This window comes from Herpailurus yagouaroundi, unplaced genomic scaffold, assembly GCF_014898765.1.
Source record: "Herpailurus yagouaroundi ecotype Mexico unplaced genomic scaffold, PumYag 251, whole genome shotgun sequence".
Taxonomy (NCBI): Eukaryota; Metazoa; Chordata; class Mammalia; order Carnivora; family Felidae; genus Herpailurus; species Herpailurus yagouaroundi.
Genome location: NW_024412468.1, coordinates 350,767 through 376,185, shown reverse-complemented (window position 1 = coordinate 376,185; position 25,419 = coordinate 350,767). Strand labels below are relative to the sequence as shown.

Below are 25,419 nucleotides of genomic sequence, written 5' to 3'. Positions count from 1 at the left end.
TTTCCTCTTAAAAGTGCTCCCCTCATTTATCAGCTTTCTTCTATTAGCTCGAATTCACTTTGAATTCACTTTCATGGTTAATTGTATTCAATAATTAAAAAATAATTTTAAAACCCAGTGTGCAACATCATGTTACATTTATCATCAATAGTGAGTCTGAAAAAGGGAAAATTAGAATAGTTGATGGTCTTTATTTTGGAAAGGTTTGGCTATAGTTGAATATGTGACTCGGAAAAAAGACATCTAATTAAGGTTAATCTATTTTGGCACTAGAATCACCTTACATGTGGTCTTAGAAATGATTTAGATGGGATGGATGCTTTATCAGTTAGCATCCAACTGGAAAAAGAGAAATCACTTTAGCTCTTTCCAATAGAACAGATTTAATGTAAGAACTTGGTTAAACAAGTAGAAATGATGAAAAGCCAATAGGAGGTGCTGAGGCAATCTAGACATTAGGAACAGCAGAAACAGAAGAAATGATGGCAGACTCCAGAAGCTGGACTATTTGGAAGGTGCCAGAAGAAGATGGGAGTTGCTGGTTGAAAGCTGAGAACACAGCTTTTTAGGATCTTGAGCCATGGTGAGATGTAACTGCTGCCAGACACCGTAAGAAGCAGAGAGAAAAAGGGAAGGAAGAAATACCCTAATTTATCCCTTCCTCTGGCTCTCTCTTCTCTGCCAGTGACACAAGTTACTCAGAGTTACTATGAGGCCAGAAGGAAGAGATCCTAGGAAGTGTATCTCTCTACTATGCAGGGCATAGGAAGGAAAGGGGAGGAAATGGATCTGAGAGAAAACAGACTGTTGAGCTGCATAAATGCTACTTTAGTAATCCGTATTTAACCTAATGAGAAACTAATAAGACATAAAGTTAGTGAAAAGCATTTAGAAGAACCTAGTCAGAAGTTTTCCCATTACCCTTCTCCACTCTACCAAACTCCTCTACATGACACTGATTCTTACTCTTTTACACCCTCTTTCTTTTCTTCCTTCTTTCCTTCCTTCCTTTTCTTTTTTCTTTTCTCTTTTCTTTTCTTTTTTCTTTCTTTTCTCTTTTCTTTCTCTTTTCTTTTTCTTTTTAGTTTTATTTTTTTAATTCACATCCAAATTAGTTAGCATATAGTACAACAATGATTTCAGGAGTAGATTCCTTAATGCCCCTTACCCATTTAGCACATCCCCCCTCCCACACCATCTCCAGTAACCCCCTGTTTGTTCTCCATATTTATGAGTCTCTTATGCTTTGTCCCCCTCCCTGTTTTTATATATATTTTTTTGTTTCCCTTCCTTTATGTTCATCTGTTTGTCTCTTAAAGTCCTCATATGAATGAAGTCCTATGATATTTGTCTTTCTCTGACTGACTAATTTCACTTAGCATGATACCCTCCAACTCCCTTTCTTAAAGAAAGGCTGTCCTTCTTTAATACGAGTCTTATAAATCTACCTGTGCTCCTGTGTTATCCGGCCATAGGTTTATCCCATATACTCATCCATGTATCCTCCTCTAACCGACACCCTACTTCTCTCTCTTTTCTCAGCCAAGATTGTAAATATTTTTGCACTCAACATCAGAAAACCTAAATATATATAAGGCAAATATTAATAGAACCTAAAGAGAAGTTAACAGCAGTACATTAATAGTAGGGGACTTGACAAAAGACTTGAATAGACTTTTTTTTCCCAAAATAAGACATACAGATAGATGGTCAACAGGTACATGAAAGAGTGCTCGACATCAGTAATCATCAGGAAAACTCAAATCAAAACCACCTCACATTTGTTACAATGAATGTTAATGAAAGGACAAGAGGTAAGAAGAACTGGTACATATGAAGACAAAAGAAAACCCTGTGCACTGTTGGTGGGAATGTACAGTGTTACAGCCATTACAGAAAAGGCATGGGGTTTCTTCAAAAAATTAAAAATAGAACTACCATATGACCCAGCAATTCCATTTCTGTGAATATGTCTGAAGGAAAGAAAATTGCTATCTCTCAAACAGTTGTCTGCACCCCCACATTCACTGCCACTTTCTTCACAATAGTCAAGATGCAGAAACAACCCTGTGTCCACTGAAGAATAAACACAGAAAGAAGATGTGGTAGATGAATACACAGAGGAAAGAGGGAAAGAAGGAAAGAGAAAGAAGGGACTCTGGCCTTTGTGGCAATTTGCTTGGACCTACAGTGCATTATTCTAAGTGAAGTAAGTCAGACAGAGAAAGACAAATGCTGTGTGATCTCACTTTTGTATGGAATCTAAAAAATCCAAATACTTAGAAACAGCGAGTAGAATTGTGGTTTCCAAGGAGGGAAGCCTGGGGAAATGGGGAGGTGTTGGTTCAATAGTACAAACTTGTGGTTATTAGATGAACATATTCCTGGGGTCGGAGTTGTAAGCCTGGTGACTATAGTTAACAAAACCATATTGCATACTTGGAAGTCGCTACGAGAGTAGCGCCTCAACGTTCTCAACCCAATAACAAACAATAACAAGACGATAATTCCACGCGGTAAAGGGTGTGTTAGCAAATCCTGCCCTGGTAAACATTTTGCAACACATACAGGCATCCAGTCATCACATTGTACAACTTACACTTACACAGTGTCATATACCAATTATGCATTAATAAGGCTTGAGAAAAATAATTACTGCTGGATTTTGTTCTATTGACCTCCACCTTCACACTCTTTCTTTACTTGTCCCTGTGAGATCGGTTCCTCTAAGTCTTTCTTTCCTCTTAAACAGGGAAAGGACACATGTGTTATGTTGATGGGAAGGAACAGGAAGGGGAGGCATGGCCAAAGAGGAAATACTGGACAATATTTCCTGGAAAGAAAGGAGTTAGAAGGTAGTTCCAAGCATCCCCAGGAATCTCCCTGAGAAAACCTATTTTGTTCAAAGTAAATGGACGCTAGAAATGTGAAATTCCCAGGGAAATTGCCACATCTTTCTTGAAAAGGAGAGGAAATCTAATAGATCACACAGCGTCCAGTAGTGTGGATGTTGTCAGCCTTGCCCTGAGGCCGAGCTACAAACCAGCTGCCATATGCAACTGTCCCTGTCATGCTGTGTCACTGAGCCGGGCGTGGTGTCATCCTCCTCAGAGCTGATAAAGATCGTACAGAATTTCATACCAAAGGGCTCACCTACCGGAAGGAATTAAATTCTCCAGTGTGAGTTTGAGTGGCCTCCCATGGAGGTCTGTCTGCCAGAGCTGCCCTCTCCTCACCGGGTCTGTGGCCTCCATCGGCATCTGTGACTACAGCGAAGCCAGCTGGCTGGGACCTGCCTGCACTCCTGTTGCATTCCTGTCCAGCTCTGTGTATTTGTAGTCAGCCCTGTTGAGCATACTCCGCTGTGCACATCAGAAAGAGCTTGTCCAGGGCATATCTCTGCCGTCTGGTCGTCTCTGCTCTGCCCTCCTGAAATAAGTCCTTCGTTTTGTTTCTAGAACCTTGAGGCCTTGTCACTTGGCGTGAACCCTGGCGGCCACCCTTTGCAGGATAAAGCATTTCTTTTTTTTTTTTTTTTAATTTTTTTTTTCAACGTTTATTTATTTTTGGAACAGAGAGAGACAGAGCATGAACAGGGGAGGGGCAGAGAGAGAGGGAGACACAGACTTGGAAACAGGCTCCAGGCTCCGAGCCATCAGCCCAGAGCCTGACGCGGGGCTCGAACTCACCGACCGCGAGATCGTGACCTGGCTGAAGTTGGACGCTTAACCGACTGCGCCACCCAGGTGCCCCAGGATAAAGCATTTCTACCCCAGTGGTTCTCCTCACTCTGGCCGGCTCGCTCCTCCCTAAGTCTGCCTGTGTAGGATGGGATGAGAGAGTGTGGATGGGAGCACGCAGCCTCAGAAGACAGGTTTCCCGTGGCCAATACCTCCTGCACAATTACTCAGTTAATCAGCGTGCTAAGCCTCTACCCCCAGTGTTCCCAGTTGTGTGTGACAGCGTGGAGGAGACTTGAGAAGGACACTCACAGACCCAGACTCGGCAGGGTTTATGAGCTAGTTGAACAGATGAATGAACAAGTAGGTGAGAAGTAATTTGACCCAAGTTCCAGTCTGGCCTCTGTCACTAACTGTGTGAGTTGGAGGTTTAGAGAGATGAGGCATAAAAGTATAAAACATATCCCTTTGGATTACTGTGAAGGCTAATTAAGAAGACGATGCCTGAAGACACACAGTAAAAACCTTCCCTCCTGTGAGCATTGGGTCAGTAAGCACCCAACCAAGTTCACGGAACATTCTGAGTTTTGGGAACAGGGACAGCAATGCTCACAACTTGCCCCTGGTGGGAGGAACCCTGTGAAGACCACAGGGCAAGCGAGGCAGCGCTTCGAGGCCCTATCATTCTTGGGCTGGAGGCAAGACGGAGGAGTCTGTGTTAGATTCAGGGTCACCCAGTGCAAGACGGAGCCACAGGGTCCACGGAGTAGGGGCTGGAGCCACAAAGAGGCTGCCGTTCCGGCTGGAGAAGGAAACCTTGCTACGGACAGAGGGAAAGAAACGCTCTGGTTTCTCCTTTGCACCTGCACTCCCAGTCTTCAAGGAATGCTGAGTCCGTCATCCTAATCCAGCTGAGGCCAGCTTACTTGGACCCTGGGCAGTGCAACTAGAAAGACTTGGGCTTCATCTCCCTGACCCTGCAGCTCTACACACACAGAAGGGCAAGGATGCCCGGCCTGGCACAAGCCCTCGCTGTGGATGTTTGTGTGGGGACGGGAACACCCCTGCTAGGGCCTCAGAAGGTCTTGTGCGAGTCCTAGGGAGGGTAAGTCTAGGCTACTAGCCCCTGGTCACACTTAAGGAAACTTGATGGAAGGGCATGGGAAGTAGGGAGTCACTGTGGATTGCTGAACCAGAGCAACAGCGGGTAAAGTGCAGTATCTAAGTCAGGGCCTCAGAAGCCCTGACTATCTTTAAAGCCAAATACAGTATGTAAAATTTAAATGATGGCTGTTCTCTTTTATTTGAAAGAGAGAGAGAGAGAGAGAGAGAGAGAGAGAGAGAGAGAGCGCGCTCATGACTGATAGCAGGAGAGGAGTCCCAAGCAGGCCCTCTGCCCAGTGTGGAGCCTGACTCGGGGCTTGATGGGAGCTCTGTCTCACTACCTGGAGACCATGACCTGAGTCGAAACCCAGAGCCAGACACTCAACCGACTGAGCCAGCAGGAGCCTCATGATGGCTGTTGTTAGCAGTCCTCCTGCTGTTCTGAGTAGCGAGAGAAGAAAACTGCTACTTTAAAACAAACTTTATTTTTGGAGCAGTCTTAGTTTCAAAAACCCATACTTTTGATGGGAATATATATGAACGCAAAGGAGACTCTGTCCAGGGTTTTCATGCTTTAGTAACAATTAAAATATACCTGATGTTACTCAAAGCTCAACTTTCTTTCTCAATGAATTTCCTTCGATGCCTGTGTGTGATAGAAGTCTGGGAATCTCCTGTGTACGAAGCAGAACCATCTACACGCCTCTCCCCTCCCAGCTAATTGGGGGTGGTGAGGTTCAGGCATCTCTTGAGTTTCTGTGACTCAACTATACCATCTCTCTTGCCTGACCACTGGCTCCTCTGGGGCAGGACACCTAACTGACTCTCTGGTTTCAGGCCCAAGAACAATGCCTGGCACACGGCAGGGGCCCAAGGCACCATTGCCATTTTGCTGTCACTAATCAACTTCAGAGCAGTCTACCCCTGGGGCCACCAGACTGGACTGCTTCGGCCTCTTCAGTTCCTCTGACCAGCTATCTGGCTGAGACTCGAAGGGGGGCTTCTGACGCAGACGCTGTAGCCCTGGTGCTCTCTGACCCGTGCCCTTGGTGTTTTCTGGCCTGTGTCCTTGGTGGTCTCTGGCCCGTGGCCCTGGCTCTCTCTGGCCTGTGCCCCTGGTGTTTACTGGGCCCGTGGCCCTGGTGCTTTCTGGCCTGTGCCCCTGATGTTTTCCGGCCTGTGTCCCTGGTGCTCTCTGGCCCTTGCCCTTGGTGTTTTCTGGCCTGTGCCCCTGGTGCTCTCTAGCCCATGCCCCTCATGCTCTCTGGCCCATGCCCCTCATGCTCTCTGGCCTGTGCCCCTTGTGCTCTCTGGCTTGTGCCCCTTTTGTTTTCTGGCCTTTGCCCCTGGTTCTCTCTGGCCCATGCTCCTGGTGCTCTGTGGCCTGTGCCCCTTGTGCTCTCTGGCTTATACCCATCGTGCTTTCTGGTCATGGCCCTGGGTGCTCTCTGGCCCATGACCTCATGTTCTCTGCCCAATGCCCCTGGTGTTCTCTGCCCTGTGCTCATGGTGCTCTTTGGCCTGTGTCCCTGGTGCTCTCTGGTCCATGTCCTCATGTTCTCAGGCCCCTGCCCCTGGTGTTCTCTGGTCCTTGACATTGGTGCTCTCTGCCCTGTGCCCCTCATGTTCTCTGGCCCATGCCCCTTGTGTTCTCTGGTGTGTGCCCCTCCTGCTCTCTGGCTTGTGCCCCTGGTGCGGTCTGGCCCGTTCCCTGGTGCTCTCTGCCCTGTGCCCCTCATGCTTTCTGTCCTGTGCCCCTGGTGCTCTCTGGTTTGTACCCATCGTGCTTTCTGCCCTGTGGCCCTGTGCTCGCTGGCCTGTGCCCCTAAAGTTATCTGGCCCATGCCCATCATGTTCTCTGCCCAGTGCCCCTCGTGTTCTCTGCCCTGTGCCCCTGGTGATCTTTGGCCTTTGCCGCTGGTGCTTTCTGGCTGTGCCCCTGGTGCTCTCTTGCCTGTGTTCCTGGTATTCTCTGCCCTATGCCCCTGGTGTTCTCAGGCCCCTGCCCCTGGTGCTCTCTGGCCCGTGCCCTTGATGCTCTATGGGCTGGGCCCCTCAGGTTCTCTGACCCGTGTCCCTGGTGCTCTCTGTCCTGTGCTTCTGGTGCTCTTTGGCCCGTGCCCCTGCTACTCTCTGCTACGTGCTCCTCATGTCCTCTGGCCTGTGCTTCTGGTAACCTCTGTCTTGTGGCCCTCATGTTCTCTGCCCTGTGCCCCTGTTGTTCTCTGTCCTGTGCCCCTGGTGTTCTCTGTCCTGTGCCCCTGGTGCTCTCTGGACTGTGCCCCTGGTGCTCTCTGGCCCGTGACCCTCATGTTCTTTGGCCTTTTCCCCTGGTGTTCTCTGTCCTGTGCCACTGGTGCTCTCTGTCCTGTACCCCTGGTGCTCTTCCGTCCCATGCCCTTGGTGCTCTCGGGCCTGTGTTCAGAACTTCACACACCACTTTTAGTCATATGAAGTCAGTTTCTCTGAACCTTTGCTTTCGCATTTTATTAAAAAAAATTTTTTTTTAATGTTTATTTTTGAGACAGAGAGAGACAGAGCATGAATGGGGGAGGGTCAGGGAGAGAGGGAGACACAGAATCTGAAGCAGGCTTCAGGCTCTGGGCTGTCAGCACAGAGCCCGACGCGGGGCTCAAACCCACGGACCGTGAGATCATGACCTGAGCCAAAGTCGGACGCTCAACCGACTGAGCCACCCAGGTGCCCCTGCTTTTGCATTTTAAAGTGAGTCCCCACAGTTACATTTGGAGCATGTTAAGTCTGATGAAAATTGTATAACTGAGAGCGGACAGCAATGATTATGCAGCAGCTATGAGCATGGCACTGTTTGTCGAGCCCTCATCTTCTCCAACCCCACTGGCTCTCTCTGGGGTTTCACTCAGGTCTGCTTTCCTCGTGGTGATTGGGAGGCTCCCTGAATTTTAATCTGCAGGCTTAGCCAATCACACCATGACTACGTGTCTTCAATGATTCTTTCCTTTCATTTCTTTCCCGTGGCACAGAGACCCACTTGTGTAACTCTGAAACACACCTTGCATCCCATCCCCTCTTTCTAGTCCTCCCGCCGCCATGTTGGATCAGGCATTTGTTTCTTTATCTCTTCAAGGCCTGTATTTCTGTTCTTCCATTTCTGCACGTGCCTGTTAGATTAATCTTCCTGAACCATTCATGCGCAACCTTCCTTTGGTCAGGATTATAGTTGCAAACTTTAGGATTTCAGAGAGAGTTTCCATGTAGCCTTAAAAAACGAATAAAATAAAAGCTAGAAACTATTTTTACTTTTAAACATTTTTATTCAATGATTCTGAGAATAGCAGGATAGACATCTTTTAGAATATAGGATATTACATCAATTTGATACTTTCATGTAAAATTCATTATTTTTCTTATCTAACCTGGATCGTTAAAATTTTTGCCATAGGTCGGTATTCGGAAATACTAAAATATACAAGTCCTTTAACAGGTGTTCAGAACTAAAGCCCCAGTGAGCAATCTCCAAAACCAAGCCCCAGTGAGCAGTTGGGAAAGTTGGGGCACGGGGGTGGGAGGAAGGATACACTCTGCTGAACTAATCTCTTTGGTCTCCTCCTCCCTCCACACCCCCTTGAAACCAATGAAATGTCCTTGTGTCATTCACCCAATACTAGGAAGATTTTCTTCCTTTAATATATCTGATCACATACACCTGCCTTTCCCATCGCATGGATTGGGGTAAAGAAATATGGAAAGGCCACGAGACCCAGATCCTGGGTTTTGGACTCACACAGATCCATCAGAAACTTCAGGTCTACCGCTTCGCTGTCTGACAGGCATGTTTCTTAAACTATCAGAGTAAAAATGTCTAGTACATGTCGTTCCCGATGTATAACACTTGCTCAGTGATTGATAGCTCCTATATTATAACTTTATCTTAGGACATGAGAACAGGAATGAAAAAAGGTTGAAGTGCTCTTTCAAAGCTGTAGGTGCTTGGCCATGAACAAAATAGAATTAAAGATTCTCCCCTTTCTCTCCTGTCATACTTACTCGGCCCTGTCATACATACTTACTGTAGCGCAGGGCAAAAGCTGTTGGCCCTCTCACCAATATGGAGAGAATGAGCTCCTGATCTTTCCTAATATCTATGTTGGTTTTCAGTACAGCTCTGACTTGTTTATGGTACATGTCACATCCTTTCAGAGAAACAAAAATTAACCTAGAGTCTCCCCTGAGGTATTAAGTTCATATATGTGAGAAGGAAAACCAAGGCAGATGGGAGCAGGTAAATCTAGGAAGTGAGGATCCTAGGATTAACGGGGGGATGTCTATAAATCCTCCAAGGGAGGCTCAAAGGAATTGGTTCTGCTGACGTGGGATAGTAAAGGTCACCCTTGCTTATTTTTGCTGCTTCAGGGAGAGAAGCAGCAGACTTAAATATGTTTAAGAGCTTAAAACAGAATGAAGTTGAGACTGTCTGGGTTATCTGACTGCTGGACTTTTTCAGTTACACTGGATTCTAAACAGAGTCTATCCGGGTGAAGTGTTCACAAGACACAGAGCCTTAAAGAGTCTGTAGAAAACAAACCAAATTTAAGAGAGCTGATATACAAGGGTTATGTAAATATCACCTGTAAATGTCATATAACAAAGCACATCCTGAGCCCAACCACTTCTGAAAGTTAAACTGTCTTCCTGAAAAATCTGTGAATATGTGAACTTCTGGCACAAAAGCTAAGAAAGTGAATTTTGATACATTAAACATGGCACAGAATTTCTATCTTAAATCCATATTTTAGAATGACGCAGCTTGATCTAATATTACTGGTTGAGTATACTGATTTGTCCAATGTCTAATTTGAGATAGTTACATAACGGTATCATTCTTTAAATAAGTGTGTTTGTCCCAATATTATCAAAGAGCCTGATGGTGAAGATTGGACAGTGAGGGACATCTCAGTGGCTCATTTCTTCAGCAGCAGGAAAGCTGCCAAGTGTGAAAAACAAGTCCAAGGAGAAGGAGCTGGAGCAAAGGCCAAGAGAGATAATCACTTAGATCAGATGGAGAGCAAGCTGAGATGGTTCATGCCAAGCCCTTCATGTTCCTGGAGCTCTGGGTCCTTTGGATGAACAACAGATTTGATCCTGGGTCAAACCAGGGGGCATGGAAGTGAGGGACCACAACCAGTGGGGTAACGCAGAGCTGTGAGCAGCTTAGAGCACTGCATCTGAGCAAGTGAGGGAGAGGCTGCCCCACGAAGCCAAGGGTGATGCAGGAAGCAGGATGGGACTGGGAAACATTTGTGATGTGCTCAGAGCTGTCCTGGGGGGCTCCCCCTGGTGGCCTGAGGGCACTACTGCAGCTTCTCTGGCACCTGTGGTCTGTCACTGGTAGGAGCGACCTCACCAACACCCATCCCTGTGAGCCAGTCAGGGACACCCTGAAATCTTTTCCATCTTGAATCAGAGCGTGGATTATCACGCCGACATTTAGTTGTGAAGCGAGTGAATAAGAAAAACCTAAGCTAGAGGACTACAAAATAGAAATGTAATAGAAAGTTTCTGAGAGAGTTCTACATTAGCCACAGGGAAACTTGAAGCTGTTGTCCAGTGGCTCAGACCATTCTTATAGTGCCCATGTAATAGGAAGTAAAGTTTTTAAAAATACTTTTAAAAGTATTAGTTTAACTATCAATTTCATCTTGCTCAAAGGGGTTTAGTGTGAAGGGTAGTAATGAGCTCTGGAAAACATTCTTAGCTTAGGTCACGCTGCTTTAGAGTTACAGGGGTCTTAGAAATGAAATAATCCAACATTTTCATTATTTTTGTGGAGAGAAAAAAGGCCCAGAAAGATGAAAGAGACTTAGTCAAACACAGAACACATTCATTTATTCCTAAGTATTTTTATGGTCTTCAATGTGCCAAGTGTGTGTATGGATGGTGACAAAGTCAGGACAAGAACTCAGGTCTCCTCTGCCCTAACCCAGTGGTCTTACTGCTAAACCATAAATGCTGACCAGACCATGAGTGCCCAAATCCTTCGGGTTACACCATCTCTTTCAGAGGAAAAATGGTACCAAGTAGTTCTTTTATGCATAAAAAATCAAGCAATTGAGATCTGTCTCCCTGGCTACTGGACCAAGTCAAAGGAAATCTATACCACGTTGCCATAATACAATATGAAATCTCCTGTCACTATCAACTTCGTTCTGTGCTAAGAATAGATCCTAGGAAAAGGTAGCTGGGTCACTAGAACTTTGTTGCTCAGTTCGGAGAATGCCAGGCCCATAATGACTCTCTGACAGATGGGCAATTCCCCGAGCTACTGCATTCCTGGTATCCTGCAATAAATCCAGGGTGAAAGAGACAATGCTGTGCATCAGGGATTGAGGGCCATTGAAGACCTGCATAACTGTGTCCGGTAGGAAAGTCTGCAAACCTAGGGGAATGTTACAGAGTGAGGTTGAAGGAGTAAAAAAAAGGTAGAGGAGGTAATGTAAGGTTTTGAGCCACAATAAGGATTTGGATTTTATTTTCCCAAAGAATAACAAGACCAATGTATGGTTTTAAAAGGTCTCTCAATAGTACCTAATGCAATATGTAACTGACAACTCAGCAGTGCATTTCTATAATAAGCAATTGTTATTGACTGCATGCAGAAAAGATGGAATTTCATTAAGTTCAAAAAGGAAAAATGTATTTCAAGTGACCAGATATTAGAGAGGCAAAGAGAGATTTTGGTATGTGTAATGGCCTCCTCTGGACTAACAAATTCCTTTGCAATCCAGCCTCAGATTTGCTTAAGAATATACAAAGTTTCACCAGTGTGGCAGTGAGAATTTAGAAAAAACATTTTCAGAGGAAAGTAATAATACTTGAACTTCAGCCACAGCTTTATCAAATAAGCTTAATTTATGACAAGTAATATTTATCTTCCATCTACAGCAGTCAATGGAGCCCCATTTAGCAAGGCGGTAAGTCAAAGAAGGTGGAGAACAGAGAAGTTCGTACCACCTTTTGTAGTAAAAACTTGGATGATCATCTTCTAAGGCTCCATTTAAGTTCCTTCTGATGGAAAAGACCTATAGTTAATAACTTGTGAGATTTATTTCCTTATTGTAATGGTGAGAAAACAGACAGGTGGTCAGAGACCTAAATGTCTCACAATATTTGGGGTTTACTCAATTTCTACTTGAAACTTCAGGCAGACCTGACCTTCCAGAGAAGTTTTCTGGTTCCATTAAAGTAACATGGGAGGAGAAATTGGGAGAAAGTAAATTTATTATTCCTGAGTAGATTCTGTTAATATTTTTATATACTGTGCATTCTTCCTTTTTGGTAGGATTACTGGTAGATCAGTGACCCTTAACATCAGGACAGCACTGAGTGAATGCAAAGATGTGGGCAGGCATTAGCGCACCTGAGTGGTTTCTAACTGATGAAGAGATCATATCCAGAGTGAGTGGAGTGAATTGGTCAGCGCCAATTGGACTTGGAAGACAGTATCCAGTGGTATATCAAAAAGCAGCATTATTTCAGATGATTGAATCAGAATACGTAAATCACGGGAATCTACCCCCAAAACCAAAGAGCACACTGTATACACTGTATGTTAGCCAACTTGACAAGAAGTTATATTAAAAAAATAAAAGGTCATATTTCTAGTTAAGAAAAAGGAACACATGAGTCAGTATTCCTATACATCCTCATGTTTTCAGGCTTTGTTTCCTTCTGGTCCATTTCCTGTATTGATACTAGAGTGCTATTTCTAATATAAGTTTTTTTATGTTTATTTATTTTGAGAGAGAGAGAGTATATACGAGCCGGGGAGGGGCAGAGAGAGAGAGAGGGAGAGAGAAAAGTCCCAAGCAGGCTCTGTGCGGTCAGGGCAGAGCCTGATGCGGGGCTCAGACTCACAAACTGTGAGATCTTGACCTGCGCCGAAATCAAGAGTTGGACGATCATCTGATTGAGCCACCCAGGCGCCCCACCAGAGTGCTATTTCTAAAACCTAATTCTGTCACTTGTCTGCTTAAAACTTTCCAAAGACTCACCATCCACTTGAGGATAATGACTCAGCCTCTGGGCATGACTTGATCTTTCATATTTCTGCAGTCGTATCTTTCCTGTCCCTGCCCTGTCTTATATCTTAGGGATGCGGGACTAGCTCCCTGACAATAACACTGTCTCTGATTTGGGGGGATTTGAACAGATGCTTTCTCTGCCTGAAACACCTCCCATGTCACTCTTCATCTGACTAATTCCAAATCACTCATTAAAATTCAACTTGGATAGTTATTCATCAAAGTTCATCTCTGAACTTTTCTTGCACTAGTAAAGATTAAAGAGGGTTAAGATTTCTTAGTAGTTACATAACTTCTAATGAGAATCTTTATTAAATGTATTAATTTTTGTCCTCATTAGGCATAGCAGAGTGCCTGATACCTAGATGGAACTTTCTAAATTTTTATTGAATGCAAAGGGAGAAATAGAGACAAAATTCAAATATTCAAACCCTCTGAGACAGCCACTTTTCAAATATTTTGAAAAGTTCTGGCTTACAAATATACAATACAAAATTAATGGAACCATAAGACATCCTTCTTAACAATTACAGTACAGCCATATAATAGAATACTATCCAGCCATTAAATATGCTATTCTAAAAGAATATTTAAATCGCATGTGGGGATATTTACCACTTGTGGTTAGGTGAACAAAAAGGATACAAACTCTATCTATAGACTATGCCATTTTTGTAAAAGAAAAGTATAAATGGAAAGGTAAAATTTTGTAAGAATATACATCAAATGTTGATTTTTTGGGGGGCGGTAGATTATGATTTTTATTTTTAGTGGTTTGTTTATATTTTTAAACACAAATATTTAGTCTGGAATATAAAGAAAGAATATTATAGGAAACTAATTCTTGAGAAGACTTTCAGGAGGAAGGTTCTAGGGAGGCACTTGTGCATTGGCTGGTGAACCAGCATAGAAGTGAATGTATGTCAGGACTGTACCATCCTCACACGGGGTGGAACATCCAGCTTAACAAGGGAATCGGGATGTGGTATGTGTGTTTGGTGGGAAGGGGCCACGGTAGTTTTTACCTTGTGTGCTTCATAATCTTTATGGCCCATGAGAAATACACAACAGAAGTTAAGGCTACCCAGGGGTTACCTTTTAGCCGTGAGAATGTTTTCTTTCTTCATGTTTGTCTCCAAGAGGAATTTCTCCTCCAGATTTCCATAGTGTGATTCCCAACCTCAATCACAGCAGCTGCTGTGATCAGTAGGTCCACTCCCCAGGCAAAAACTCTGTTAAATGGTGTGGGGAACATGGCCACCTGTAGGGGTTTGTCCTACACTAAGGAAACATTATATAGGAATATCAGCATAATAGTCTAGGAACCAGGGGTAGCTTTATCTCACACTCTCACTGAGTATCTTACAAGTGTCCTTGACAAACACAGATAAACACATGGAAATGTTTCCTCCTTTGCTTCTGGGCCAGGAAGATCTTGAGAATACAAGTCAATATTTTGTGGAAAACTGATTCTCCTAGTTTCTGAAAGACTACTAACTTTTTAGGGAAAGAAAATAAATGGAATCAGGCTTCATGGAGGAGGATATGAAGAAGAACGTGAGCAGGAGAGATTCTGAGCTTAGTATTCAAAGAGACTGGAATTTTCAGGAATATACTTTTCCCTGGGAAGTTAAATTTCCCTGGAAGTCAGGCCATCTCTTCTTTCTCCACTTCCTGCTTCGAATCTTGGCTTCAATCAGACTGAGCTCTCCAGAGGTCTGGGGACGCCCCTGCCACCTGCCCTAACTCCTAGTGGCCAGTCTCCTGATGCTATGATGTCTCCGCTGATGTTAGAGAAAGATGCAGTCTCTGCCCCAGGCATCCCCAGGCCATTCTGTTAACCCATCACAGACGCCATCACAGTGCATTTGCTTTTCCAGCAAAACAAAAACAGCCTGAGCTTCTTAGAATTGGTACCATATATGTGGTTCACCTCTGTGTCTCAGCATCTCTGACAGTGCTAGACATCAAGTGGAACTCAAAATATTTTCTAAAAATAGGCTTTATCTTCTAGAATGGTTTTAGGTACACAGCACAACTGGTAGGTGTTGACACCGATTTCCCATGTGCCCATAGCCCCACATAGGCATAGCCTCCCCACTGGCAGCGTCTCCCACCAGAGTGATACATTTGTTATAATCAGTGAACCTACGTTGACAAATCATTGTCACCCAGCGTCCATAGTGCACATGGAAGTTCATTCTTGATGCACGCTCTATGGGTTTGGATAAACGTATAGTGACATGCATCCACCATTATCGTGTTGTTCAGAGTAGTTCCATTGCCCGAAAAATCCTCCATTCTGCCGGCCCATTCCTTCCTCCGCCCTAACAACTGGCAACCAGTGATCTTTTTACTGTCTCCATAGTGTTGTCTTTTCCAGAGCACCATATAGTTCGAAAGCACACAGTCTGTAGCCTTTTCGGATTGTCTTCCTTCACTTAGCAATGTGCATTTAAGTTTCCTCCATGTCTTTTCATGGCTTTTCATGATAAAATTCTATCATCTGGATTTATTGATTCATTCACCTACCAAAGGACATCTTGGTGGCTTCTACATTTCAGCAAGTATGAATAAAGCTACTATAAACATGCATGTGCAGATTTTTGTGTGGAAGTCAGCATCCAGTTTCTTTGGGTAAATAACAAGGAGAAGGCTGGATCGTTTGGTAAGAGCATGTTTCATTTCGTAAAAAACCACAACTGTCTTCAAAGCAACTGCCATTTTGCTTTTTACTCAGCAGTGAACAAGACGTACCTTGTTCCATGTCGTCAGTGTTCTTTCTCTCTTGTGGCCATTCCGGTGGTGGTTGTAGTGGTACTTCTTTTATAATTTCCATTTCCTTGATCACATGATGTGGAGCTTCTTTTCAGGTGCTCATTTTCCATCCGTGTATCTCCTAGGTCACAGTGTCTACTAAGGTCTCAACTCATTTTTTAACTGGTCTCAACTCATTATTTTCTTATTGGTAAGTTTTAAGAGTTCATTGTGTATTTTCTCAGATATGTCTTTTACAGATGTTTTCTCCCGGTCTGTGGCTTCTCAGTCTCTTGATAATGTCTTTTTTAGAGCTGAAAATTTTAATTTTCATTCAGTCCAGCTTATCAATTGTTTCTCTCATGGATTGTGACTTTGGTGTTATTATCTACAAAGCAATCACTAACTCTGAGGCCTTCTGTTTTTTCCCTATGTGATTCTCTGTAAGTTTTATGATTTGCATTTTACATTTAGGTCTGTGATCCATTTTGAGTTCATTTTCATGAAGAGTGAAAGGTGTGTGTATAAATTCTTTTGCTGTTGTTGTTGTTGTTTGGTATGGGAATGTCTAGTTGTTCAGCACCATTTGTTGACAAGCTTCTCTTTTCTCCTTTGTATTTTTTCACCCCTTCATCAGAGATCAGTTAACTGGAACTGTACACGTCTATTTCTAGGCTCTCTATTTTGTTTATTTTAGCATAATACAAAATTGTGGCATAAGTATATTATTTAACCTCCAAGTATTTGGGGAATTTCTAGCCATTGTTCTGTTACTGATTTCTATTTTAATTATACTGTGGTCTGAGAGCAGACGTAAATAGTTTTAGAGCAATTAAGGTGTTTTGTGGCCCAATATGTTGTCTCTCCTTGGGTGTGTTCCACGTGAGCCTGAGGAAGATGTGTGTTCTGCTGTTGATGCATGAGGTCGTCTGCAGATGTCCACTATATCCAACTGCTGACTTCCACCATCACGCTACTGCTGAATCCGTTCATTTTTGATAGAGGGCTGCTGGACCCGCCAGCTGTGCTCATGGTTTAGCTCTTCTTTCTAGTGGTTCTATCAAGTTTTTACCTCAAGTTCTCCAATGCTCTTGTGTTATGTTGAGGATTGTTATGTGTTCTTGGAGAATTGATTTCTTCATCATTATATAATGCCCTTATTTTTTTTTTTATTGAAAGATTCTTTATTGATTTTTATTTATTTTTTTGAGAGAGAGAGGGAGAGACAGAGAGCATACTGGGGAGGGGCAGAGAGAGAGGGAGACATAGACTCTGAAGCAGGCTCCAGGCTCTGAGCTGTCAGTGCAGAGCCCGATGTGGGGCTCGAACTCACAAACTGTGAGATCATGACGTGAGCCTAAGTCAAAGGCTTAACCGACTGAGCCACCCAGGCACCCCATGTAATGCCGTTCTTTGTTCCTGGTAATTTGCCTTACTTTGAAATCTGCTCTGTCAAAGATCAGCATGTCCTGCTTTCCCTTGATTAGTGTTAGCGTAATACATCTTTCTCCATCCTTTTACTTTTAATGTAGATGTGTCTTTATATTCAAGGTAGGTTTCTTATAGAAGACATAACTGCATCTTGGTTTTGATCCACTCTGACAGTCTCTTTTAATTCATGTGTGTAGACCACTGATGTTCAAAGTGATTTTGTCTATAGTTGGATTAATATTCAACTGTAGACAATGCAAAATCCAGATTTTATTGTTTTTGTTTGTTGTCCTTGCTCTTTGCTCCTGTTTTGTCTCCCACTGTTTTTCTGTCCTTTGTGGTTGTTGAGCAATTTATATGATTCTATTTTCTCACCTCTCTTAGCATATCAATTTTATTTCTTTAATTTTAATTGTATTTAATTTTGGAAGAACACTTAATATGTGTCCTCTTCATAAATTGTTAATTACACAACATATTATTGCTGACTTATACTTATTTTTTACCCTTTTTTTAGTGGCTGCCCTAGACCTTATAACACACATTTATAGTTAATCGAAGTCCACTTTTAAAGTGCACAACACCATGGGTAGTTGTGAGTACTTCATAGTAACAAAATAATCCCAATTTCCCCCTCTTGTCTCTGTATCATTGCTGCCACTCAATTTGCTCATGTTTATGTATATAAGCATATATCTACACATGAGTGTACATGATCAAATACACTGTTGCTGTTATTATTTTAAAGAAACTGTTATCACTCAGATCCATTAAGAATAAGAAAAATAAAAGTTCTTATTTTACCTTTACTTACTCTTTCTCTAATGATCTTCCTTTCTCTGTAGATCCAAATTTCTGACCTATGTATATCATTTTCTATTTCCCTAAAAACACTTCTTTTAACATTTCTTGCAAGGCAAGTCTACTAGCAACAAATTCACTCAATTCTCAGTTTCTGTTTGAGAAGTTCTTTATTCTCCTTCACTTTTGAAGGATAATTTCACAGGGTACAAAATTCTAGGTTGGTGGTTTGGGAAAACACTTGACAGGTTAACTGGCTAACTTTCAACACAAGATTTCACTTTACTCTTCTTGCTGGCAGGATACTGGAGAAGCTAGATATAATTCTTATCTTTGCTCCTCCACAGGCAAGGTGTTTTTCCCACTCTGGCTTCTTTCAGTATTTTTTACCTTGAATTTTCTGTAATTTGAAAATTAGATGCTTAGGTGTAGTTCTGGAGGCATTTATCTCATTTGGTGTTCTCTGAGATTTCTGGATCAGTGGTTTGGTATCTGACATTAATGTGGGGAAATTATGTGTCGTTAATTTCTAAAGGTCTTCTTTTCCTTTGTCTCTTTCTTCTCCTTTTTGTATTCCCATTATGCCGAACTGCAGAATAATTCTTAGATATTCTGTTCTGATTTTTCCAGTTTGATTTTTTGTTTTGGAGGTTTCTGTTGGGATAGTCTCAAGCAGAAAGTCCTTTCCCCAGCTGCTCCCAGGTTAGTGACAAACCCACCAAAGCCAGTCTTTATTTTTGTCATCATGATTTTGATCCCTAGCATTTCTTTTTGATTCTTTCTTAGAGTTTTCATCTCTCTTTTTACACTGCCATATGCTTTTGTATTCTGTGTACTTTCTCCATTAGTGCCCTTACTATATTAATCATAGCTCATAAATTCCTGGTCTCATAATTCCCAGATCCGTGCCATATCTGAGTCTCGTTCGGATGCTTGCTACATCTCTTCAAACTTTTGTTTTGTTTTTTGTCTTTTAACATATCTTGCAATTTTTTTAACTGTTCGTTGGACATGTCCTAGGTAAATGGAACTGTCACAAATAGGCTTTCAGTAATATGGGGCGGGGAGAAGCGTTCTATAGTCCTGTGGTTAGATCTGTCTTTCGGTGAGCCTTGACCTCTAGGCTGTGAACCTGGCACAGTTTCTCAGTCTGCCCTTTGCCCCCTGGAGTGGAATGGGCAGCAGGAGCTAGAGCTGGGCATTTTCCTTCTGCCTGGTCACTTACAGTCTGGGAAAACACTGGCAGGTTAACTCTGGCTAACTAGTTTCTCCTGAGGGCAGACCTTATGAAGAAGAACAGAATGCTCTGTGTGTTTTAAAATGGTCCTTTTTTCCCCTCCCACTGCAGAAAGCACTGGGAGATTTTCCTCTGATATTCACTGTGAGAATTGGGTGGAATTTCGGGAGGTAAAATTCATAAACAAGCCCCCCCCACCCCCTCCCCACCTCAGTAATTGAGTCCCCTGGAGTTTTTATTCCCCAGATTTATCCCTACTGTGTCTCCAGCAATTTATTTTATTTTATTTTGTTTTGTTTTGTTTTGTTTTATTTTATTTTATTATTTTATTTTATTTTTAATAAATTTTATTTTATTTTTTTAAAATTTACATCCAAATTAGTTAGCATATTCTCCAGCAATTTATTAACTACAGTTCCTGTTTTCCTATCTCAGTACTGGATCCCAGGGAGGTTTCTGCCCTGTCCACTTGTGATTCTCTGGACGTTTGCCCTATAACCTCCCTGCCTGTATGAATCTAAGAAGAATAATTGATGTTTCAGTTTTCTCAGTTTTTTCCTTGTTAGGCTGAAGTGATAACTTCCAACACTTTTATGTGTTGGACCAGAAACTGAGAGTCTCAATACATTAAAAAAAATGTGAACTGTCTGGATTTGGATTTGAGGGGATAATCAGAGATATACAGACAGATAAAATTAAAAATAATTTTTCCCAAGCTGAAAAAAAAACAAACATTTTTTTGATCTGACTTAAAATTAACTCCTAGAGTTGACTTCCCTATTTCCACTGCCTATAGCAAAAAGAGAGGACCCACTGGAGGAAATGTGTTATAAAAATAAACTTTCTCTGTGACTGACAGAAACTGAGTTATCTTTGGAATGTAAAGCCTTTTCAAATGTATTTCAGGAATATCTTGGTATTATTCAGCTGGGAAAAAACAAATTTTCTCTCTCCATAGTTCCCTCCAATTCCCAGGGGCCTTCTAGGGCAGAATCACAGACTAAAAATAGCTCAGACTAATTTAGGCTCACTTAGGCAAGCTATTTACTCGGTTGCACATAGTTTTTTTCCCCCTCTTCAAACATCTAGTCATTCCATTAAGGCTCTGAAAACATCTACAGGGTCTGAACAAGACTGCTGCACTTACTGAGTCACTTCCTTGAAAGTATTTGTGTCTCCAATTGTATTTTAATGCACACCATTGTTATGTTAAAACCATCAATCCTTTATCATCTGCCTACTTACTAAACAACATATTCAATTATGCAAACACATTCTTAACATCTCAATATTTTGGTTCCAACTAAAGAAAATTAAATAATTTTACACATTTTTCCTGTCTTTAATTTCTGGTTTTATAGATCACTCTATATTGTGCATTTGAGTCCGTATGGTTCTGTGTTTTTTATTTCACAAATATACATTAGAGTGAAGATGCCTCTTTCATTTTCTTTCTGGCACACTATGATGATCATTAATTCTTCATCCGTGCTTAGATTTCTTACTCCTTATTTTTTCTGAGTTGTTCCTTCAAATTCTCCAAAACATTTCTCTTCTTTCTAATTCCTACTATAGCTTTTTATGAAAATCCAGATTGTGATTCTCTCTCTGTGTGTGGGATAGCTGGAAAGATTAATGGCAAGTGTGTACTTTCCATGGTTAAGGACTTTCTGGTTAAAAACTCTCAATCACATCTTAAGTAACTATTCTATCTTCTGGTAACTTCTTACTTCCTCAGCCTTATCCCAACACATACCAGGTTCTAGTGCATTATATTTTGCTAAATTGATAAATATTCAAGTGGTTGAATCCGTAAGATTCAAGGCATGCTTTTGAGGTGGCAGATAGCCCTCGAATACAAACCATATGCCGGTCACTATTCCAGGCACTAAAGATTCAGTGGTAAGATAGAAAAAGTCCCTGCACTCATGGATCTCATAATCCAGTCCGGAAGACAGCCAATTCCATGCTGTAAAGAAAACTGGGGAAATAGGTTAGAGAGATGTCTTGAATTTCTCTTTCACAGATGCACTATTTTAACTATTCAGGGAAGCCTTCCCTGATGAAATAACAATCAAGCAGAGATGGGGATGAAGGCAAGAAGTGGGCTGTGCAGATATCTGCAAGGGAGGGCTTCTCAAGGGGGAGGGAGCAGGAAGGACAAAGGCCCTGAGGCAGAAGCAGGTACGTTAGGGGAGGAGTAGAGGAAGTGGGAAGCATTTGCAGCTCTGAGGGAATCACATCTGCTAACACCCCGGCCAAAGGAAGTCTTCCTCAGGGTCAAAAGGTGAGGAAATCAACCACCTCTTCAGTGGGAGGCTCTGCAAAGTCACGTGGCAAACGGATGAGAAGCAGGTGAAAAATTGCACGGATCTTAGAAAATCTTTACCCACATCCAGAATTATTCACTTAGAATAAAAACCAAACACAGGAAATAAGACAAGTGATCTTTTGAGTTTTCTCCTTGAAATTATTAATGCAGTAAATAACTTGTTTGATTTTTAAATATTAACCCCCCTTTTATTCATAGGATAAAGTCAGGTTTGCTCACAATGTACCTGATTTTTAGGTATTTGTGTTTTTGGCTCGCTCACATGTGTCTGGACTTCTGGAGATCTGTGAGTGCACAGCAATGAAGGAGACTGACCTGTAGTTTTCTGTCTTACATTATCCAGGTTGTTCTGATAGTAAGACTAGGTTGGTCCTGTAAACATAATTGGAAAACGTACCCTCTTTTACTTTCTGTGAATGAGTTAGTTTAAGACTAGATTCATTGCTTCTCAATATGCTCAGTAGAATTTTCCAGTGGAGTCATTTGGCACCATTTTCTTTATCAGACAGTTTTAAATGCTGATTCAATTTTTTGTAAAATAGGACTGGTAAGAGTTCCTATTTCTTCTTGTGTTAGTTTTGATAAGATGCCCTTTTCTCGGAATTTTTTCAGCTTTCACACAGGCAGAACCTTGTTTATAATATTTTCCCATGATTCTTAATATCTGTAAGGTTGACACAGGAGAACCAAAGGGACCCCCTGAAAGACAAAGGTTTGTTAGTTTGTTTTTTCTTGCTCCTTCTCCAGGTTCTATTTTTGCCAGGACCTGTACCGCCACTCTACACATGCCTCGAATGCTAACAGTGCATGTTCTCCTTGTGAGGGACAAGGAGTTAATGATTCTGTAGAAGACGGCACATCTAAAGAAAGACCAGGTGAGAATGACCAGACAAAGCCATCGCATGCATATTCCAGACCGCCAGAGCTAGACAACTCAACACAAGACCCCCGGCTTCAGGTAGTAAGTGACTTAGGATGGATACCTGGACCTTGTCCTCGTTCTGACCGGGTCCCGGATGCCTGAGAGGACATGTGCGCCAGACTGTCATCAGTAAAAGTCCCAGATCCTGAGCGAAGATGAGACTCATGCTCCTTTCCTTTCTGTGTCCCCTTGATGGTCCGCCTATACCTGCTCTCTTCTGTGTCTTCGACAAACACAGCTCTCACCTCCTGCTGGCTCATGTCTGATTTCCGTCCTGCATGCAGCCAGTCACCGTCTTGGCTGGTCCTGCAGGACCCCACCTCCTTGGGTCCTCAAACCATCCTGATGCTGCATCAAGATGTGCAGTGATATCTCCATTTGCAATTCTAGAAATTGCTTCCTTTTGCCTTTTCTCTTCTTTGTAAGTCTTACATTAGGTTTACCAATTTCATTAATTTAGAAAAACTGGATTTTTTTAATTTTATATTTTTCATAATTGAATTTTATTCCTTTGTTTTCTGTTGTCATTATTTCTTTTCTTCTACATTCTTTGGGTTTACTTTGCTTTTGTTTTTATTACATCTTGAAATGGATGCCTTAGGTCACTAATTTTCACCACTCTGCTCATTACAACTTTTGGATTTAGAGATAAGTTCCATAAATTCTGCTTTAGTTTCATCCCTCAAATTGCAGAACGTATTTGTGTTTGTATGATAGGATGGGCTATTAATCTGGTATCAGCACAGTGAAGAGTTTTTTTTCACTCATGTGTGAGTGTATGGTGGGTTTCACTGACCCAGCTCCACTCAAGGAACCAGGCTCCTTCCGTCTTACAGTGACACCAAGCATCATGGACAGAGCCACTGTAGAAGAGACTTAATAGTAGGAGGGATTTGTGGCTAGGTCTACAGGTGGTATATATAGTTCCCACCTCTATTCCATTGGTTAGTGTTCAGGCTACTATTGCTGTGTAACTAAGCACCCCAAAAGTTAGTAGCATGAAATAACCATTTTATTCCATTCACTAATTTTGTGCATCAGGTATTCCGTAAGACTCGCTGGCTGGGAGTCACTTCAAGGCTAAGGGCTGAAATCGGGAATATCTTCACACATATGGCTGGCACTGGGACTTTTCACCAGAATACCTCCAGGGAGCCCTTCCCCGTGGTCCATTCTCCCCAGCATGGAGGCCTCGAGGTATATGGACTTCTAACCGACTGACTTCAAATACATGTGACCCAGGAGAACTAAATGGACACAGTGAGGCCTCTTGTATCTTGCCTTAGAGCTTAGGTGTCATTTTAATGGCCAAGAGTGAGTTGTTAGAGTTGATCCCAATTCAAGGCAAGGGGACATAGATATCATCTATCAGTTGGAAGAGTGTCAATTAGTGTGCAAAAATGTTCAGAATTCCTCATAGCTAGTTACGTGGCTCCAACATAACTCACAAATGTTTTCTTACGTGCTCAGAAAGAGGAAAATGAAACTGGGTTTGGTGAACATATTACAAGTAGATACAGCAGCATTTTTATCATTTATTAAAAACCCTATTCTAATTTCCAGTTTTAAATTTATTTTTGAGGTGGGGGGAACGGCAGAGAGAGGGAGAGAGACTCCCAAGCAGGATCCATGCTGTCAGTGCAGAGCCCCACACGGGGCTTGAACTCACAAACTGTGAGATCATGACCTGAGTCAAAATCAAGGGTCAGATGTGCAACCAACTGAGCCAGCCAGGCACCCCTCTAATTTTCATTATGAGTTTCTCTTTGCTATTTTAATATTCCAGGTGTATTTATAAGGAGTGTCCTCTGTAGCTTGTCTAGCACAAACTTTTTTATGAATAACCAAATAACACATAGTCTAGACTTTGTGGACCACATCTGGTCTTTGTCACACATTTGTCCTTAATTTCATTTTTTCACAACTCTTTTAAAATGTGAACGCCATTCTTACATCACATTTCATTCACAAACAGGCTACCGACACAGTCTGGCTCAGTTTGCTTGTCCATCTATAATGTGTTGTTATGTTTGATTACTAGGTCAAGTTTGCCAATCTATTCATATCTTTTATATCTTTCAGTAAAAAAGATTTCCCGTATCACATATGAAAAGAGACATGTTAAAATCTCTGAGATGGTGGATTTCTGTTTGTAGATCTGTTACTTTTTGTTTTATGCATTTTGAGGTCTTATTATTGAGAATTGTTATACGAGAAATTACATCAGTCATATGTCCATGGAAAAATGACATTTATGCAAAAACACTAATAAGGACCCTATGTATTATTATGTGGAAAAACCCCTCTAATGCATTCATGTTAATGCCAAACCCTCAACCAATTTCCTAAAATGTTACTAAAACACAGTAAAGAACTTATTCATAAGTATCTGTAGTCTTTATAAACTAACATGTTAGGGTACAAAATGTTTGAAATATAACTTCCTAATCACCAGACACCTAATTTATTTGTTAACCAATATCTGCTTTGTATAAAGTAACATAATTTCTTTTGGCACCAAAAATATCTCACAACATTCCCTTTGTTGATGCTGAATGCTTTTCAAAACATCTACTTTAAGAGCACAAAAAGAATGTCATAGATCAGTATCTCTTGTGAACATTGGTGCAAATCCTAAATAAAATACTAGAGAGCAAAATCATACACCATATTTAGGAAGTAATATATAATGATCAATTGGGATTTATTCTGGTACTGCAAAATGGTCCAATAGTAAGATATCCATTCATATAATGGACCATATTAATAAATCTAAGAAGAAAAATCATATAATTATCTCCATAGTTGCTTAGAAAGCCTTTTTGAAAAAAAATTGAAAACTTCCAGAAAACAGGAATTGATGGATATTTTCTTACACACACATACACACACACACTTCACACGCTTGTTTTTTTTTAACACACTTGTTTTTTTTTAATGTTTATTTTTGAGAGACAGAGAGAGAGAGAGAGACAGAGAGCATGGGGGAGGGGCAGAGAGAAAGAGAGAAAGAGAGACAGAATCTGAAACAGGCTTTAGGCTCTGAGCTGTCAGCACAGAGCCTGACGTGGGGCTTGAACCTATGAACTGTGAGA

At 41.9% G+C, this 25,419-nt stretch overlaps 1 long non-coding RNA gene across 1 annotated transcript in view; it reads left to right on the top strand.

The window, feature by feature from the left end:
• LOC121020794 (uncharacterized) overlaps positions 1–23,918 on the top strand; it is a 29,079-nt gene extending 5,161 nt beyond the window's left edge. Inside the window, exons 3-4 of the long non-coding RNA XR_005786288.1 lie at positions 22,150–22,277; positions 23,366–23,918. This is a non-coding gene — a long non-coding RNA (uncharacterized LOC121020794). The remainder of the gene's footprint in view (positions 1–22,149; positions 22,278–23,365) is intronic.
• Positions 23,919–25,419: the final 1,501 nt, after the last annotated feature.